At 39.1% G+C, this 19622-nt stretch overlaps 1 long non-coding RNA gene across 1 annotated transcript in view; it reads left to right on the forward strand.

Moving 5' to 3' along the window:
* Nucleotides 1–16606, forward strand: part of LOC134520188 (uncharacterized) — a 36203-nt gene extending 19597 nt beyond the window's left edge. Inside the window, exon 3 of the long non-coding RNA XR_010072371.1 lies at nucleotides 16488–16606. This is a non-coding gene — a long non-coding RNA (uncharacterized LOC134520188). The remainder of the gene's footprint in view (nucleotides 1–16487) is intronic.
* The last annotated feature ends 3016 nt before the right edge of the window (nucleotides 16607–19622 follow it).

Below are 19622 nucleotides of genomic sequence, written 5' to 3' on the forward strand. Positions count from 1 at the left end.
AATATACACTCACCTGCTAATAATAAACCATTATTTGTACCACTTTCACTTAAAAAAACCCAACAAAATAATTGGTAACTCCAAAAGGCAAATTCAAGTGGGAACACCTGACTGTCCTTCCTAGCAATGCATTTTGTGTGTAACTTTGTCCTGGAGTTAGCTACAGTGAAATATGTTGTAAACAAATATTTTTTTTCTTTTATTTTTGTGCTTGAATAGAAATGTAAAGCGCTTTAACATGTCAGTGGGACTGCTAGGTGTGTGCGTATTACTGTGGTTTTCCTCTGGAAAATGTAATCCATAAAATCTGGGTCTGTAGTATCTCTAGTCTCTTGGAGAAGTAGAAATTCTGCTTTATAAAATAGTATTTTATTTTCTTGATTTATATGCCTACTGTCTACTGTGCAGATCTTCACAGTGAAACCATATTCTAAAGTTACTTGGGAAGACAAATCCCATCACTCTGAACATCCCCCCCCACCTTCTTCCTTCCTCCCCCAGCTTTTATGGCTGATCATGATGCCTTATGGAATATCTGTTGGTTGGGGTCGGCTGTCTTGGCTGTGTCCCCTCCCAACTTCTGTACCCCCCGTCTCCTCACTGGTGGGGCAGTGTGAGAAGCAGAAAAGGCCTTGACTCTGTGCAAGTGCTGCTCAGCAATCACGAAAATATCCCTGTGTTCTCAGCACTGTTTTCATCACAGATCCAAAACATAGGCCCATATAAACTACTGTAAAGAAAATTAACCCTCTCCCAGCTGAAACCGGTGCAAACTGACACCTCTTTGCCTTAAAGGACTCAGGATAAAAGGTCTCATTAATGTTAGTAGGGGTAGTTATGATGTCTCAGCACTGACTTCCGACTTCGCTGGCATTACGTGGGATTTGGTAAGATTCAGCTTGAAGCTTTGATGTATCTCCTAAAATTCCCAAATGTTAATGCTCCTTAGCATGAATGTGGCACCAGGGGAGTGGTCAGTCCTGAACCTCATGCTGGATGTGAACATGTTTGTGTGACTGGACTCGCTCATCGTGCTTTTAAGTGCTAACAGTACAGATATCAACAAATAAAATAATCTACTGTTTAACACACGAGTCATATACTTCTTTCCACAAAGGAATTCTTTTTTTCATCTTGCATTTCTACATTTACTAATAGGATTTCTTAAATCAATCTTGATTTTTATACTGTCTTCCTGAGAGTGCATTGTAGTGTTTTAATTCACGGAGACCATTTCAAATTCCTAGCTATGGTTTCAGTGAAGGCAAGCTCAGATTGCTGTAGGGCTCTACTGATCTGCAGTCACATCCATTGACCCACTAGATTTTGGTTAAATCCAGTTTGCCTTGGAATTGCTAATTAAAGATGGTCAATATCTATAGCTTAATTTAGTCCATCATTATAGTTGCGATGAGGGTGGTGGTTACAGAGCAGGCTAATTATAAAAACATGCTGAATAACTGGCTAATTAAAGTCACTACACTTTTTGATGTTTTTCTTAATTGGTCCTGGGGGAAATAGGGAGGATGTTGAATTACTGTGCTGATTAGAAATACGTATCTGCTGCAGTTTGGATTTTATTTTGGAGATAAAGGTAGTGCCAGCTGGCGAGTTATCAGAGGATGGGAGCAATGATCCCATCATATGACCACTTTTAATAAGCAATTGTCAAGGCACATTCATTTTTTCCCCCCCATTCAGCGAGCTAATAATGGACTTCCTCCTAAGAAGGCATAACTTTACATCTCTCCTGAGTTATTTGGGTGGGCAGTGTAAGAGGTGCCTGGAAGAAGCTAAACTAAGGAGTGCATTAAAGGATTCCTACAATCCTTTGTGATTGCAGAAGTAGAAAAGGACATCTGCAGTTGATAACTTTAAATATTTTCCCAATAAAAACACAAAATCAAACCCTAGGTATTGAGGGAGTACAATTTTTTATTCATTTCCATCTACTGTAACATTATGATGCATCAAGAGGCACCCCAAGCTGCAAAGAAACCTTGTCATTTTAGTAAAAATTGTGATGTTGGAGATATTGTGCAGTTTTTTGTTAGAAGAGCACATCCTTGTATTTCGTATTGAATGCTTTTATTCTGTGAGACACCGATTGATCAAGAATATGGAAACGGTCTTGATTTTGTAGCAGTGTGGAAAGCAAAGCTGCCTGGAATGGTAACAGCTATTTGGCAGGAGGAAGAAAGAAATGAGTTTGATTTTCCTGGTCAGATCCACACTGGAGTTGTGTGTGCGCTTCTAATGAGAAGGCATCGAGGAGAGTGACTGAAAGTGCCAATTGAGAGTGGTAAAGAGCTATATGCATTCTCGTAAGTGGGAGAGGAATCATGAGATGCATCTGGTTTGGAGCATTTAGAAAGTTGTAACCGAAAGGAAAATGAACTCAACACTAAAATCAGTGTGCTAATTAGATCTGAGCTTTATTCTGGGATTTCACATATTCTTTATTATATGCGACTTAAAATAGCATGCAATCAGGAGAGCTTAGCTCATTCTTGATACTGTGTAGAGGAATAATCATTCTGAGAATAGGCCTGTGTTGAAACTGGTGCAAGTCAACGGACAAAAATCTTAATTTAATCTTTTTTGCACCTACTTTTAGATATGTTATCTTAATGAAGTTTTATTGAAGAAGTTAAAATATCCTGGAAAAATGCATATATGAAACTATCAGTTCCTCATTTTTAAAGAGGTGTATTTATTATATTTGTTATTTACATAAATGAATATCCACATTGCCTTTACAAACCAAATAGAGCCACTTTAGGCTGCTGAAGTAGCTACAGTGTGTATGTAATAGTTCATCCAAAATCATGTGGAAGGATTTATTACCATGTATACGTCATCTAATTTTATTGCTTCTGCAACTTAATATTCGACTGTACAACTTACCTGATTTCAGTGTAATGCATTTTTATAGCTTTTGCTATAGCTGAACTAGCAGATGTGGAAGCAGCTCACCGAGAAGATACAGGGACACACTACACTGTAGGCTCCCTCCGACCCCACGATCTCACAGGAATGATTTTTAGGTGCTTCAGCTATGTGGACATCTCCCCACAATATGGACATAGCCAGTGCCTACTTAGACACCTGGAAAGACGTCTTACTGAACGGGGGGGGAAATCACATCTTGAGATTTAGCGTTGGCAGCTGGGATAGAGGGTGGGAGAGCAATACAGCAAGTACTGGGTCGTGTGTCATGTAATGATTAAGAGCTCCAGTCCACATTTTGTGACTTCCTTCTTGACTGAAATCTTTGTAATACAGGAAAGAGCTTTCTAAACATGTCCGCTTTGCTTGCACATCTTAAATTTTTGTCAATAATTATTTCTTCTGCAAGCTCCCCCTGCACTCGCATGAAGTTTAACATTTCCACCATGGTTTAAGTGTATGCTTTAGACCTCCTGTGATCTCCTGGCTTGAACTTATGCTCCCAAGATTTGTACTAAAAGATAATTGCTGATTCCTATTCCTGCCACTTTGGATTTTATAGAAATCTGCTGTGTCTCAAAAATGAAATCTCCCATCATGAAGTTTCTCTCAAAATGAAGTCCTATCATGTTCTTCTGTGGTAGCTGCAGTCATGGCCAACACCCTGGAGAGGAAACAGGAAAATTCAGGACTAAGCAAGTCAAATGACTCCTCAGTAAACTGACTTATCATTCTTCTGCAGACCAGGTAGAGAGGACTTAAAATATGCCTTCCTTGTGAGTTAAATATATATTATGAAAGAGGTATTTCTTGTGCAATAGCCCACAAAGGGTTAACTTAGGTTATTTTGAATTTGTATCAGTTAAATCATAGCTTTAGGGATTGATGTTAAGGAGTCCCAGCGTTTCTGATCAGCAGCTAATGAAAAGGATGGTGGACTTGAGTTATTGGGTCATCGGCTGCTTTTTTTCCTTAGCAGGCAAACAATATGCAACCTTCTGTGTACAGAAAATGCAGTATTAATTAAAAGCCTCTAGAGTACATAGGACATTGAATTATTTTTTTTATGACTGTATTTCAGAAAACTGGATTGGAAATGCTTTGATTTAATTTTGAACTAATTGAAAAAGCTTATTTTCTTAGATGAAAAAATCCAAAACATAGCCTTAATTGAATGCATATTTGCTCAGAACTACACTTTCTAACATGAGCAACTAAGATTAGAATTCAATGGTGCTCGATTTGCAATTTAATATAAGACCTTTAGGAATCCTGACAGTTTGCTCCAGGGAATAAAACATCAGTTGCCACTTTAAGAGATAAAATTTTCTACTATTATCATCACAACATTTATGCAGCTGTGACTAAAAGTGTCAGAATAACTCTTTGCTTAAATAAATGGCATGGTCAACAACCTTCTGATAGCTGATAAAAACTTCATGTCAAGTGATTTCAATGACCAAGCAGAAGGTAACATGGCAGCCTGCAATAAATATAGGACCCCCATGCAATAGCTCACGCAAGCATCGATGGACTTACTGCTCCTCCAAAAGTTCCTTCAGCATAATTTAATGAAGAAAAAGATACTGCCTTCCAGATGTTCAACCAGCACAAAACATACTGCTTTAATGTCAAATATAGGTATTTGTCTGATGGTGGAGATACAGGAGCTGTCTATAAAGCAGTTTTCCATTACATCATCTTATGTTACCATTCATTTTCAGACCCTACTGTTGTGATAATTGCCCTGCAGTTTTTTACAGTGAATGGCCCGTAGGGAAGACAACAATGGATGGAGAAAGAAGCAAAGCTGTACTGGAAAAACACAACCCAGCCATGTGAATAGCAATGTTAGGAAGCAGAAAGAAAGCACATTTCTTTGGGGATCATCAGTGAAGTTGTGACACAAAGTGTAGACTAATCTGCATTAGTAACTAATGCTACTGCTACTAAAAACAATCATGAATTGACTTCAAATTGAGTAGATACTGTGGCAAAAGCAGAATTCTGAGAACACTACTTGTCTCTGAGTGATCTGACCCTGCTTCTGCAGGACAGCCATCATCCCTGGGTTTCATTTGTGAAACCCAGAGTTAGGACGGATTTAAAACATACACAAACCACGAAGAGTGAGACAATTCCTCCTTAGGAATTAGGGACTTGAGTGAATTTATAATGTTGAATTATTTGCAGGCACTGAATTATTGGAAAGCAGGTTTGTTAATGAATCCCATCTCCAGTTTTGTGATGAAATAGAACAGTAAATTGCATAAGCTTCAGCAACAAGAACTTTGATTGAAGTTATAGAAGCTGTTGCAATAGCTGGCAGATGCTGCTCATGCCTGAGATATCAAAGGACAAGATCCGGTAAACTGAGAAGATGGATCCCAGAAGCACAATGTGCATAGGCATCACATCTCACTGGTTTAGTGAGCCTTTTTTAAGAAAAAGGTACCCATCAGCAGGACCCATTTCTCCAGCAGTAAGGCCAGACAAAAGAAAATAAATTGTTGTCTACCCTTCATAGCTTCAGGGTGAGAAAGACCCAAATGTTCTGTTTTCAGAAAGGGTGCAGCAATGTCAGCAGCAATGGTAAATTATTTCAAGATTAAGCCATCATTTTTCTTTTTAATGGCCTATGAAGAAAAGCTCCTTTTCTCTTTTTCCTCTACAATTTCACATGCTTTATTAAACGTTGCAAATTGGAGTTTGCCTTGTTGTTTTAAGATTGTTTGCAAATGTATTCCTTCTCTCCCAGACTCGCTCAGGCAGGGGCAATTTTCTGCCTATCTTACAATTCCCACACTCCCGTAGGGAGCAAAGAACCGTTTGTCAAAAACCTGCAAAAGGAGACAAATGATCTGTGCTCTAGTCTAATAACCCTCCTGAAGAAGACAAATGTGTGAATTGCAAAAGTTTCACCTGCAAAATCCCCACTGATATACTAATTAAGAACTAGATCTCTTCAACCACTGCAAAAAAAAAAAAAAAAAGAAACCTGTCCACTGAGAAAGACTGTGGAAAAAAGAAAATAATGGCTGAGAAGTGCCTCAAAGTTGTCTCAGAATCCTTGGCTGAGGCAGGATTATACCCAAGCACAGTGCATTTTAAACCAGATTCTTAAGGATTTATTGATATTTGGAGGATCTGTCAACTGCATATAGTTTTCCATATGTAATCTGTCTCTGCCCTGTTTTCCTGTCTTACAGCTCTTATTTGGTAAACAAGACTCCACATGATTTTTTTTTTCTTTTTTTTTGCTGACGTCCCCTGTCTCGAAGTTTTCTTTCCAGGTAGGAAGGGTTGCGTGTAAAAAGTTATTCATACCTACTACATTTTAAACTGCTAAAATTTTACCATAGTAGCTGCCACCTTTTACCCTGTGTACCTCACCCCAAACCATTGAAGTCACAACAGTAACCTGTGATTTACGTGGCTGATCATTAACAACCCAGTTCAAAATATGAAAAGGTAACAGATGAAACTGGTAAACCATTTTTTCTACTTTACCATATAGCTCCCTCTATACTTTTAGAGAACAATTTTCACATTGGCATCGATTTTGTTTCTAGAAAAATTTATAAACAAACTACTGTGTACCAGAAGTTTCCCTTATATTTTGCCCAGCTGCTGAGTTTTAGTCTATCTCCAATAATTCTGAAACACTTTGAAGTAACTCATTAATTTCCTTAATGCTTTTGAAAATGACTTCTTTACCAGCAGTAAACTCTTCATGAAAATGCTACGTGTGACACGTGAATACCACAGTCTTGTTAAATGAGATTCAATCATCTTTATCTTGAGCAACATTACTTTCTGATTTTCAAATACTTAACAGTGTTGAATTTTTTTTTTTTTTTTTAATTCAAAGTACCTCATCCTGCCTCTTCCTTATCTGTAAAATGTGTGGGATATCAATATATTTCAAAGGTTTGTGGGGATAATAATCTCAAGATTATGAGTTGTTTAAATCCTACAGCAATGCAGACCTTACCATGACCTAGCATAATGGATCAAATAAGCAATTGTTTTCCCATAATAATTCCATTTATTTTACTAACTAAGTTGTTGCTTGAGTCTTCCTATAGAGAGAAAAGAAATGGACACAAAAAAATATGTCCACAAGTGCAAATCAGTTTATTATAAGGGAGCTCTTTGGAAATTTTGATATTGAGAGATTACCTGAGTGGCATAAATATCTAAGGAGCTTAATACACTCATACAAGACAGCACTCACTTTGACTCCGAGCAGGCAAAATGTTATTCATAGCGATACTAGGAAATTCGTATAGTACATTAGCTCCCAGAAGGTTTTTGCAGTATCGAGACTTCTCCCTGTCTGTACAAACACACCACCACTCACCCTGGATGCTTACGGTAACAGCTGAAAAACATCACCATTACACGAAGTGCTTTCCCCTTATGTGATACAACTATTCTTTTTTATTCCTATTATGAGTATGATAAAAGGCCTCAGTCAGGATGCATTAGCGTGCTAGAAAGGCATGATATTATAGCTCAGGCAGTTGCAGTTTTTCTCAGGCGAATAAGCGAAATCGTATTTTGTTGTAGCAGCACAGTTAGTTCTATGGCTGGGGGAGAAAAAAAAATGGTGCTGGAGTCTGCGAGTGAGTCATTACCACTCCTTATGCGCCATCTGTCTATTAGCAGTAACAGCAGAAAAGAAAAGGCTGAGCAAGTAAGAAAAAAGAAGTATATTATTTGTGTTGGAACGGTTAATTCCCTGGCTTACAGAAAAGAGGCAGTTTGCTCTTTCCCACTCCACTGACAGTCTGCTTAACATTTAGGCTGTTGTCTAATGATCTTAAGTCTTGAGCTGGCATACCTGACCTCAGAGCGGCCCTTAGCCTCAGTTAAGACAACAAGGGCAACAAGTGATGGCCCAGAAGGGCATCAAAGGCATCGAACCAACACGTGCTGGTGGCAAAAAACGCCTGGCACCAGTATGACGTGATGGCTGTCTAAAACCAACAGACAACAGAAACTCACAAAGTGCTACAAAGGCATGTTTCTGTAAGTGATAAATTGCACATTGAAGCAAACAAGCAGCAGAATGCTCCTTTAACTGTCAGAGTAACCAATGCTGTTGGGCAGTTTCTGTCTGGGCTCATGGTATAAATAGATTTATTTTGGGTCTGTAACAGTGTGAGTTTTTCTTTCCTTCCAGTCAAACCTGTGATGCTGTAGGACACAGCCACAGGTTCCCGGTGGAACGTGGACGGTACCTGGCCTCTTGCTGTTTCAGATCCACTTGACAACTTGAATGCAATTCAGAGGGAGCCTAAATGCAAGGAACATTTCCTTAATGATTATATTCTAGATTGTTGTGCCTAGATTGTATCTAGATTGTTGTCTAGACACTTCACTACAAGAATGCCTTTCCATGCAAACAGTCCAGTTTTAAACTAGAATAATTAGTCTGAATTAAATGTCTACCATGTGGAAACTTAACATGCAGGAAAGATACTATTTTAAGGATATCAGGGGAAAAAAAAGAGTACTCATCATTATAAGTCTACTTAACTAAGTTTTCCACGTGATGTCCCCATATAGCAGTCACAAAAGTAGATAAAGTTCTTCGTCTCTTCCCACTTGCTCCTGGCTTCATTGCTGCTTGGTTGTACCTGGGGACCTCAATAGGTACATGCGTAGGTGATATATTCGCACAGAGCGTGTATCTGGCTGGGTAGTTATTTGCTGCTGCAAGAAAGAGCCTGCATGACATATCTGCTTTAGGGCACTCTCGGAGGCTGATGAAAGTTCATTGCTACCTGCTGTCGGTGGGACACTCCAGTCAGGATGCCTGCCCTTGGAGAAGCCGCGGAGCCCGTGTGTAATTACTCCTGGGAGCGTGCTGGAAGCATCAGCCCATTTACTCACTGCACCAGTGCTTCCTATAAATATATTTATAACCCTGGCATGCCTGCCTTACCGTAATCTCAAGGGTTTGTCTGGTTCAGAGAAAGCCATAATGGGAACTGTAAACTTTTATGCTTGCCCTCTCTAGAAATTGTGTTGAAACTTTTATAGCAGAGATTTTTCACCTTTTGCTTGTTTCTCCTGAAATCTTACTCACAAAGCTGTTCTATAAAGAATTTTAAATAGTGTGAGCTGTACCCAACCAGGTTTATTGGCTTGTTGTCTAGACACTTCCACACAAGAGCTCCGTTGTCACAGTCTGAGTGCTATGTTCACTGTAATAACATTGATGACTATTTTTTGCTTATCCTAATTACATTTGTGTTGAAGACAGTAGAATACTGCTTAAGCAAATCCTTTCTTTTTGCAAAGATGTCATACTTTCTTTATAAATATGCCAAAGAAAGGAGAATGGGAGAGACAAAACAGAAGCACTCTAGAGGTGTTGATGTTATTAATATTTTGTCAGGCTTGTGCCTGGTTTTAGTAACTGGAGCAATTATTATTGTCATGCAAAACTTCTCTGGCTGACTTCCCAAAACTACTGCTGAAAAGTTAAAACTATTTCATGAACATTGAAAAAGTGTATGTAAAATGTGCTTCCCACTATATAAGAAAAGCGGAGATGCACAGTTAATAGACAGCTTGCACAACCTCCTGTGACCTTACTGAGGAAGATACCTTGAGAAATGTTCATAATTGTCCATTTGTCAAGAGTTATCAAGTGATGTCTAACTATAGTCTTCTGCATACACAGCAGATGCACTTGTGTAATCGTTTTTGGTAAGGGACACTGTTTAAGAACGCCACAAGGGCTATTTCACCTTTACAGCAGTTCTCAAGAGAACACATCATTAATATTTATAAAGTCTATGCAAATCCTCACTTGACAACCAAGGCCGTTTACACAGATATAATATCATGGTCCTGCAATAGAAAAGGAAACTATTTCCTACATCCCTCATTAAATTCTGGAAGCTGGCTTCTCTTCTACTGCCTTTTTCTCCCTGAAGACCCCTGAGCAAACCGAAGTGGCTGGGAATTGTTCAGGCTCTCTTTGCAGTTACAGAGGGTATGTCATCCAAGTAGTGAGCCACATGGCCGTGTGACTCCGGTGACCATAACCAACTGTCATGCATAGCCCACAGGATGAAATTTGTTCACACACGCAGTTGATGAATATACCTGTCACTGTAATAAATAGTTGAGCCAAGACCTAGTGGGAAAGCAGGAGGAAGTACATGGTCTTTATTCCAACTCCTAAACAGAATTATTGGCTCTTTAAATCCAACAGTTTAGCCAAGCAATAAACCAAAGAGAAAAATAAAATGTACAGCCTTATTAAATTCTACTTAACAGCTACCTGATACCAAACTAAATGTGAAAATAGTGCCTACTGTGTTTTTTCCTTTAACACGGATGGGAAACACTTTCTTATCTCGTATGCACCCATGCAAAGGCAATCAGAACAGCCGCCTCTCCGAGTTGGGATCACTCAGATTTTGAGATCTCACGAAAGAAAAAGAGTGATGTGGGAAGGCAAAGCTTGTACCGTGTCTTGCCCCTTTCTGCCTTGGTTCAGTGGAGACAGGAATGTGAACCATCATTATAAATGGGTCATAGCATCTATTAACCAAACCAGGAGAGATGAGTCTTTAGGGTTTTTTTTTTTCTTTTTTCCTTTTTTTTTTTTTACTGCCCAACATACCTCTTCTCTCTGGTAAATGACATAATCTGGCACAGAGATTTAGAGTCTCTGTGACATGCTCCATTTGGGCTTTCTCCCCTGCCAAGGCATATAACAAGAGAATGAAATGTTCCTTTTCTGCCCTGCTGAAATCACGCTCTCCAGCCTGTTATGAATTAGATTCACAGTCTGAGTATCTCCCTCTGTGATCAGCTTTCATTACTAATAACCACCTCATTCTGCCTTGCAAGTCAGAAGCAAGAGCTTCTGACTCGGTTCAGACATTTCAAACAGAGAAGCACACAAAGACTTCTAATTAGTGCCCAGATATTCTACCATGCCCTAGCTAGAAATTAGTGTAAATGCAGGCTGCAGAGGCTGTTAAAAACCCAATCAAAGACACCGACTGATCTGGTCAGTGACCGGCTGTTTTTTTGCTGCCACAACACGGGGGCGGGTGGGTGCAATCTGTAGCTTTTCTCTGTTTTAGTGTATAATGTTGCCTAAAACTCAAGTTTCTCAAAATTGTTTTCAGTCCAGGTACTCTGTTTATCAGCTCCTAGGTTGTTTTTTCTTTTCTGTTGCTCCCTGACCTTACCTTTGGCTTCTGTATCAATGATGTGCATATCCTTGTCCTGCCGTTCCCTGTGCCTTGTTCTGAGTTGCCTTTCATTTTGAGGTATATTTTTCCAGAATCAACTTGTCATACTCTTTCTCAGTCCTTACCTCTGCTACGGAAGTTTAAATACTCTTCCTCCTCTACTCCTGCACCCCTGAATTATTTTTAAAGCAGAAAAAGCTGGGGAAAGATGATATATTTCAAATGGAGCAAGTAGTAGATGCCTATATATATGTAAAAATGATACTCTTGTATTTGCTTTTATGTGTGGCTGGTCATTTCCGAGCGAAGGTTGCTCAGAAAGGACAATGAAAGCCTCTCTGTCTGCAGTATGCCATTCACTAGTTTGTGTATCTCCATCATAAGCGCTTTCATGCACAACTTCCCTAAATTAAATAGGTCGTATTGCGTAGTGATTTATAACCTGGAGAAACATTTGATTTCAAAGGGACAGCACAGGGTATAAATCAAAGAATGAATTTGACCCACCAATCTCCCTCAAAAGATAGACTTTCAGAGCTCCTGTTCTTTATTTCTGATACGTTCTTTTCAAGATGGAGAGATAAAACTGAGCACGTGGTTCAAGGTGAGCTCACACACTGACTTACAGAATGGCCTTACTGCGTTTTCAAAAGTATTCTCTATTCTCTCCTTAGCACATTGTAACGTCTTGTTTGGTTTTTAATCATTACTGAACACCGGGCAAAGATTTTCACCGAGCTGTTCACAATGATAGCCAGGACGGTTTTCCCTGAGTACTTACAGTTAATTTAGATCCCATCAATGTATCAATTGTTCCTTCCAGTGTGCCTTACCTTGCAGCTGTCACAATGAATTTCATTCCCTATTGTGCTGCTGAGATACCACTCTTTGTTAAGATCTTCTGTCCTTTGTAGATTAACCTACTCTTGACAGTTTTGAGAAGATAGTTTCATGGAAAATTTGCCAATTCACAGCTCTCATCTTTCCAGACCAGGTACAAACTTTTAAAAAAACCCTGCAATCTCCAGTGCAGGATGGAGCACTGAAGCTGAAAATGGCACAAATATACATACCTCGTGGGTCAATACAGCGTTACTTAATACTAGGTCCCTGAAACTCAGGCAAAAAGCGGCATACTTCTGCTGAATTCCTCAGTACAGCGATAACAGGTTAACATCTGGCTTCCTCATTAGGCTAGAAATAATAGCCTGTTGGCTTCACTCGCAGAGTCTAGGGAGGAGCCAGAAAAAGCTGTGGAGAACTGCTTTCTGAACTGTGGCTCCGGGTAGGATGAGGGCAAAATGGTACTCAGCTGCAATGGCATTTTCTTGGACCAGAGGTGAAACTCCTGGCAGAGGCAGACCTGACTGCCCAGTGCAGGATTTTGCTGAATTGCTTTGTCTTTTTATTATACATTATTAGCACTTTTGATAGCATTCTGCTTGGAAAAAAACAGCCTATAGCAACAGTGAATGCACAGCTTCCTTGATCATTCATCTTTCCACCGCTTTATAGGCCTTTTCCGGGTTTAAGGTGACCTTGAACTTATGAAGGAAAATAAAGGATTGGAGTTAAATGTGTTATAAATGATTGACCTACTTGGATGGCAGCTGGTAACTTCTGGATGACAGACTTTAATAAGTAGAGATAACTTGGAACATCAACGTTTTCAGCATAATGGAAGGGGAAATAAGGGGATTGTCCTGCAGTCAAAGGAACTGCATGGCACAAACAGGAAAAAAGAACAATTATTGCAGCATTAAGCTGATAAGACCAGTATTTTAGAACGATGTGGTAAGTTCAAGAGCAACTCACTCTTTGCTCTGCTCAGTCAGGTGGAGTGGATGTAACGTAAGAGGCCAGGCAGAATCACAGCAGTCTGTGTTGGCAGAGGAAGCCTAATTTGGGGAAAGAAAGAAAAAGGAACAGAGATGTCAAAGAAGAGCTGATTAGATGAAACATTTCTTCTGTCTGGATATGAGGACACTTTGAAGACAAGCTTAGCCTGAAGAATGGTAAAAAAAACCTCATTCTTTTCATGCACTCATGCTGCAAAAGATAATGGAGTTGCTTCAGGTCAAAATTAGAGCTGACTGAGACTTTAAACAAAGAGCCCTTAAAAATGCATTTAAATTTATTTTTTTTTTAAGGGGTAATAAAGCTGGCAGTGTAAAATATTTCCTGGATCCAATGGAGACACTGAATGAAGGTTTGTACTTGTTACATATATGGGGACCTGCAGTTCAAATATTTGGTCTGAACTGGCCTCACCTATCCCACCTGACCTAATTGCTGCGCTATCAGATGATTCATGATGAATTAGGGGTTCTTCCACTTATTTTTCTTCAAAAGGTTTTGAAGGCAATTTTTTTTCTACTCAGGAACTTAAACCACACTTATGAAACCTCAAAATAACTTTGTGGGAGAGAAAATTGATTTGCTACTCAGCGTAGACACTTGGTTAATCAAAGGATGTTCAGGCCTCAAGACCACTGTGTAATTTCCTCTGTCATCATTCAATATTGTTTGGGCTTTTTTGGACTTCAAACAGTTTTGTCTTTTACTTTCTTTCATTCCACATCATCTTCCACAGTATTTCTTATGCCTGCAACAATATTTCTGGGATGAAAACTGTCACTGCTCAAAAACTCTATCCTGCATGACAAACAGGCAAAAAGACTGCCCAAACCATGACAAAGACTCAAAGATATTCTGAAACTATAGTAATGGGGAGAGACTTAAGTTTAAGATGCTTCCCCATCTGGCATTTCTTTTTGAAGATCTATCCCTTACACCAGAAATACTCACATGGGTGACCTTGTACTACATCGTGGTAGTTTGAGGCAGTTGTTTCTTCCTCTTAGAAATCTTTCCAACAGCAAATCTTTTTACAAAAACAAATACAATTTTCATTATGTACTACTTTGAGCATTTATCTGATAATTATTCAATCAATTCACAAACCGAGGGAAACACTACTATGCCTATTGCCTATTACAACTATTGCTATTATGCCTTTAATGTTTATTTTTTTTTAGTTATGCAGCATTTTTATGAGTATTTTTAGCAGCCACTCACTGTGCTTTTTTTCTTTCAATGTTTTTCCTCTTAATTCAGAAATACACACCTGTTGAATAGTATACTAGATAAAGCTGACATGTTTTAAAAACGAATACAGGCAAATAATATATATAATTATAATATATGTTTAGTCTGCAGAAACAAGACTACACATCTGCCATATGCTTCTTTGAAGCTCAAAACATTTTAATTACTGCATTTTTAACAGGTCAGTAAACGTTTAAAGAACTGTAACAAGTATACTGCAAACAATGGAGTATGAAAACACGCAGAAACAACGACTTGCAGTTCCAAATATTTCCATATCATCTTTCATTCACATTCCTTAAGATATTTGGGAACTGCAGTTTTCTTGATAGCAACCTATGTCTCAGGTGAGACGCAGTGAACTCTGCATCAAACTGCCTTCCTGTAGAGGTTCACAAGAGGATTTTGTTTACTGCCAGCATAACCTCTGTTGAGTATCTGAAAGCCGAACTGTTTTTCCTGCTTCATACATCACCTTCAAGAGTAAAAAATGTAGAGCTCATAGTGCAAAATGGTATTGTTACTAAAATTAACAGGAAAAAATCTGTTGTTCTTCGATTTTGTACTGCCAGAGGCAGGACAGCGTGCGTTGTCAGTAAGACCATCAGGTGCTATACAGTTTATAATGTGAAAAATTCACAAGGAAAAGATAGAACATAGCTGCAAAAAGATCAATTTTGGATTTCAGTTCTTAAGCATACTCTATATTATAAGGAAGGCTGCATATAAAAATATTTAAAATTGGTTTTTATAAACATACACTGCGACTCAATAATAACTAAAAAAGTTTGCTTTACAAGAAATATCATAATCAATCTCTGGTACACAAAGCTATTTCTATCAGCTACGGGATTGCATTTCTTCATAAAGATAACACAAGGTGCTAGCGATTTGGTTCCACCAGGTGAAGAACCTTGCATTCACTTCCCTGGGTCTAGGGAAGGGCACCTTGTACATTTGAGTTTTCAAAATTCATAATCACTTGCATCCTTCTCCTAATAATTTATGATAGTTGTATACCACTAAGTGGAAATGCCAACACTTAATTTAATTTAAAAAAACAACTTGTGCCTGAAAACACTTAGACATTTCTATAGTTAGAAAAAATGTTTTCAGGTATGTGTAGCTTTCAGTTGGATTGACTACCTCAATAGGAGAGAGATATCGAGATGCTGGAGCGAGTGCAGAGGAGGGCAACAAAGCTGGTGAAGGGCCTGGAGAATAAATCTTATGAGGAGCGACTGAAGGAGCTGGGACTGTTTACTTTGAGGAAGAGGAGGCTGAGGGGAGACCTCATCACTCTCTACAACTACTTGAAAGGACATTGGAGAGAGGTTGGTGCTGTCTCTTCTCACAGGTAATTAGCGATAGAACAAGAGGGAATGGCTTCAAGCTGCAGCCGGGTAGGTTTAGGCTGGACATTAGGAAAAAATTCTTCACAGAAAGAGTGGTTAGACACTGGAATAGGCTGCCCAGGGAGGTGGTGGAGTCACCATCCCTGAATGTGTTTAAGACTCGTTTAGATGTGGTGTTAAGGGATATGGTGTAAGGGAGAACTTTGTAGAGTGGAGTTGATGGTTGGACTCGATGATCCCAAGGGTCTTTTCCAACCTCAATGATTCTATGATTCTACTCCTGCACTTTACATGAAGCATGTACTTAATACTATGTGGGATTGGTGTCAAGTACTATACAATCCAAGATACAGCCAAATGTTGTTCGTAACTATAGATTTAGAGGACAATGTACATGCATAACAGCTCTCCCAGTAAGCACCTGTGTATTCCTTTCAGCTTCCTACTTCTCCACAGTTTTACCTTTTTTTATTTTTCCATTATTAACAGTTGCCAGTTTTAATGGTTGGTTGGGCTGGAATACAATATTAGCCATGACAAGTGTATCTGGCACATTATCATCATCATTATTATTATTTATTTATTATTATTATTAAGATAACTATTAATATGAAAACTTTACTGTTCTGAACTGATGTTTCCTTTCAGCTATTCATTTGTTGAAATACAGTTGTACAAATCAAATCCTCAAACTGAACAGAATACCTATGCCTAGAAAATAGCCGTCAGTGCTTACACGGTAGCTTGTATTTTCAAGTATCTTTTAGCTGTCTGCCACTGTCCTGCCTATTTGTCTGCAGTCACCTTGCTCGTGCTCCCCACCCATGGCTTACTTCTGCCTTCACAGCCAGGGTACCTCAGCAAAGTGACCTGAGGATCAGGATCCCTTCCTCCAGACCTGCCCCTGACCTCCAGCACAGGACTTTCTAGGTCGACATCTGAGGATTTGGTGAGATTCTGGTAAGGACCATTTGCAGTGAATATCCATTCGATAATGTTCATCCTTCTATTAAATCAGTTGTTGATGAAGCTGCTGAACTGGTAGCCTAGGTGAAGAGTGTTTCAAAAGTTGTCAATAATTTAAAAAAAAAAAAAAATCTTCTGTGCATGTAGAGATTGGGAGCTACAGAGATATTTACTCTCCCACGCTATCTCCATTTGTCTTAAACTTTGGGTTGGAAAGGTCATGAGAACAGCTTAACCTCTCCTTTTTGTTTCTTCTCTGTCCCAGTGAAGGTTTTAGGAGTGGATTTCTTCTCAGAGGCAGCTGGAGCACACATCCAGCTTTACAACAGATATCAGTGCTGGGGAGGTGAATGCCACCGCAACCTGTTCCTAAACCAACTCATCTGCTTAATCAGACTGCAAGATACACTTTCCTTTGGTGGGAAGGCATTTCATTATTTTCTGATGGCTGCGCATCCGAGGGGATGAAGGCTTTAAATAACGTGATCCCTTTGCCTAATTGTTCACGATACGTGCCACTTGGCACAGCTGTTACTTCTTGGCCCCAGCTGTGGGGGAGATGGCTTTCTGGTGCAGCTGCGAGCATATCGCGCGTTTGTGCAAGGGACCAAACGTTAAGGAAAAATATTTCAAGGCTCAAGGCCTTAAGCTGGCAGAAGCGATGTACATCATTCAGGTAAACTGCTTAATGCCTACGGGGAGGATGTTGGCTGCAATGTACTTACCCCGGTCCTTGCCAGCAAATTATAACAGTGACTGTGATAGCAAAGGAAAAAGCAGCAGAAGCTGTTGTACTCCAGCTGCTGGAAATGTTGAGCTTTTGTTTAGGCTTTATAGGACTAATTCTCCTATTGTTTACTTACCCATCAGCTTAGAATGTGATTCAAAATTATTGAGGTATGTCTGCCACATCATAACAAAAAGAGAAATGAACCTCCTCTTTCAGATCCAGGTTGCTGGGTCACATAGTAAGTATTTAATGGGGTTTTATTTAAGAAATACCTCTCGCAGTTTAGCCATCTTCTCCAGCAGAACTGTTCAAGAGTAGAGCATTTGCTGAGAAATAGGTCAGACAAAACAAATGCAATTAGAGAAGGAGAAATACATGCTTCTGAACTCTTTCCTGTGCAATCCTTATTACAATTTTTTTTTCTGGTTTTATTAATTTCTCGATCTCTTATTCAATTTTTACTTTAATTAAATAATGAATGGAAACACGTCCTATTTAGAAGGACATCATACTTCAAAACCAGAAGATGACAGGTAAATCTCTGGCTATTTCTTCACTGATATGGCAAGAAGTAAATTCATGTATTTTTAGAAGTTTTTAAGGTAATTTTGTATTCTGTGCACCCATAGACATACCTGAATTAGTCTGCTCAATAAGGCATAATTCTGTGCTTCCCTAAACACCAGGATTTCATCGAGGTTAAGCAAAACTTCCACAAGTTTGGGGCTTTTTTTTCATGTTAGTCCAGGCTTTCTTCTCAGCTGCTGCAGCAGTGTCTAGTCTGCGAGTTCCGTTCCTGCCAGTTTCCCAGAAATGTGGATTTCTGCGTTGTCTCAGAGGGAACTTCTTACGCTCAAAGAGACTGTCAGCAAAACCCCATCTTTAGTGAGCAAGGCCCAATTCTTTTTCTCCTGCTTCTTCCAATACTCTAGTTAGAATGACAGCTTTTTCCAAAACAGCCTTAAGTGTTCCATATCCATGTGGAAGTCTGACTTCCCTGCCCCAAAGCCTAAACCAACATTCATTCTCTATAGTATCCACCATTCTTGTGAGAATCCTCATAATTTTTCTCATATTGAGCTTTTGTTTCTCTCTAAAGGCATCTTCTCAGATGTGAAAAAAAAAAAAAAAAAAGCAGCAGCAAAAATCCCATAAAGAACTGATAATGTTTCATCATTGTCAGGAAATAGGCACTGGAGGATGTCTTTGTAAAGGCCGAGGTTGCAGACAGAATACATTTCCTGCTTCTGGAGTACACAAGCTACATAGAATCAAGAGCCACTTCACTCTGTGATTACTGATGACACCCTACTAATTAAATTTCACACAGGTGAGACAAGACGTGTCTGTAGAGGACAGCTACTGCAGAGAACTTTGCTAACTGCACCATCGCAAGCCACAGAAAACAGCTTATTAAAAGGCATTATTTGATTTAATAGAAGACCTTATGACTTACCTCCTTCTTCCCTCCATGGAAGGTTACGTGCAATGGTTGGTCACATTTCTGGTATTACCTCAGGGACACTGAAAGTCCTAATATATGCATTATATAAGGGAAAGTTAGGAATGGGACTGCACCTATCTAGCTCCCCGAGGACAGAAGTGCAAGGCATTTCTCCTGAAGGCACCCACAGGTTTTCCATGACCTGGGACAGTTAAACTATTGGGAAGAAGAATGGAGAAAGACTGAAGACATTAAGAAGTTAATTATTTCACAATATACTTGTCAGCATTCTGACATGCATTTGTCAGGGTTATAAAAAAAACGTTCTGCAGGTAAAAGCCCTCATATCCAGAAGTCTGAGCAGTTCTTCCAGTTTTGTAATTACCATGTCTATCTTTGTGGAAAGTGAATGTAAGTAATAAACAGTTTCACATTTACGAAGTAGATATTTGAAGTTTGAGAATTGGGCAGCAACACCTGCAATTGCTTGGTCATACTCAACAACCAGTTTGTTCTTCTAGGCTGGAAGTTCAGGATTTGGTGGTTCTTCTAGTCTTAAATGTCTTCTCCAGTTTGTAGTTCCCTAAGGATTTTAACACCCCCTTTCCCCCAAATATATTTAGCACATTTATGCTAATTTATTCAATCATCACTTGTAATTCCTTCAGATATATGCAATTTTTCCTTAAAAAAACCTCAGACGTTTGCTTTCTTTTATAATATCCAAGTGCTGGGCTTATTTATAATTATTGCCTCAGAGTTTAATTTGTTTATTATTACTTCCCAAGACACCATGGGCTGTATCAAATAACAAAAGTATGTTTGTTTTGTCATTGTTATTT

This window comes from Chroicocephalus ridibundus, chromosome 8 (assembly GCF_963924245.1).
Source record: "Chroicocephalus ridibundus chromosome 8, bChrRid1.1, whole genome shotgun sequence".
Classification (NCBI taxonomy): Eukaryota; Metazoa; Chordata; class Aves; order Charadriiformes; family Laridae; genus Chroicocephalus; species Chroicocephalus ridibundus.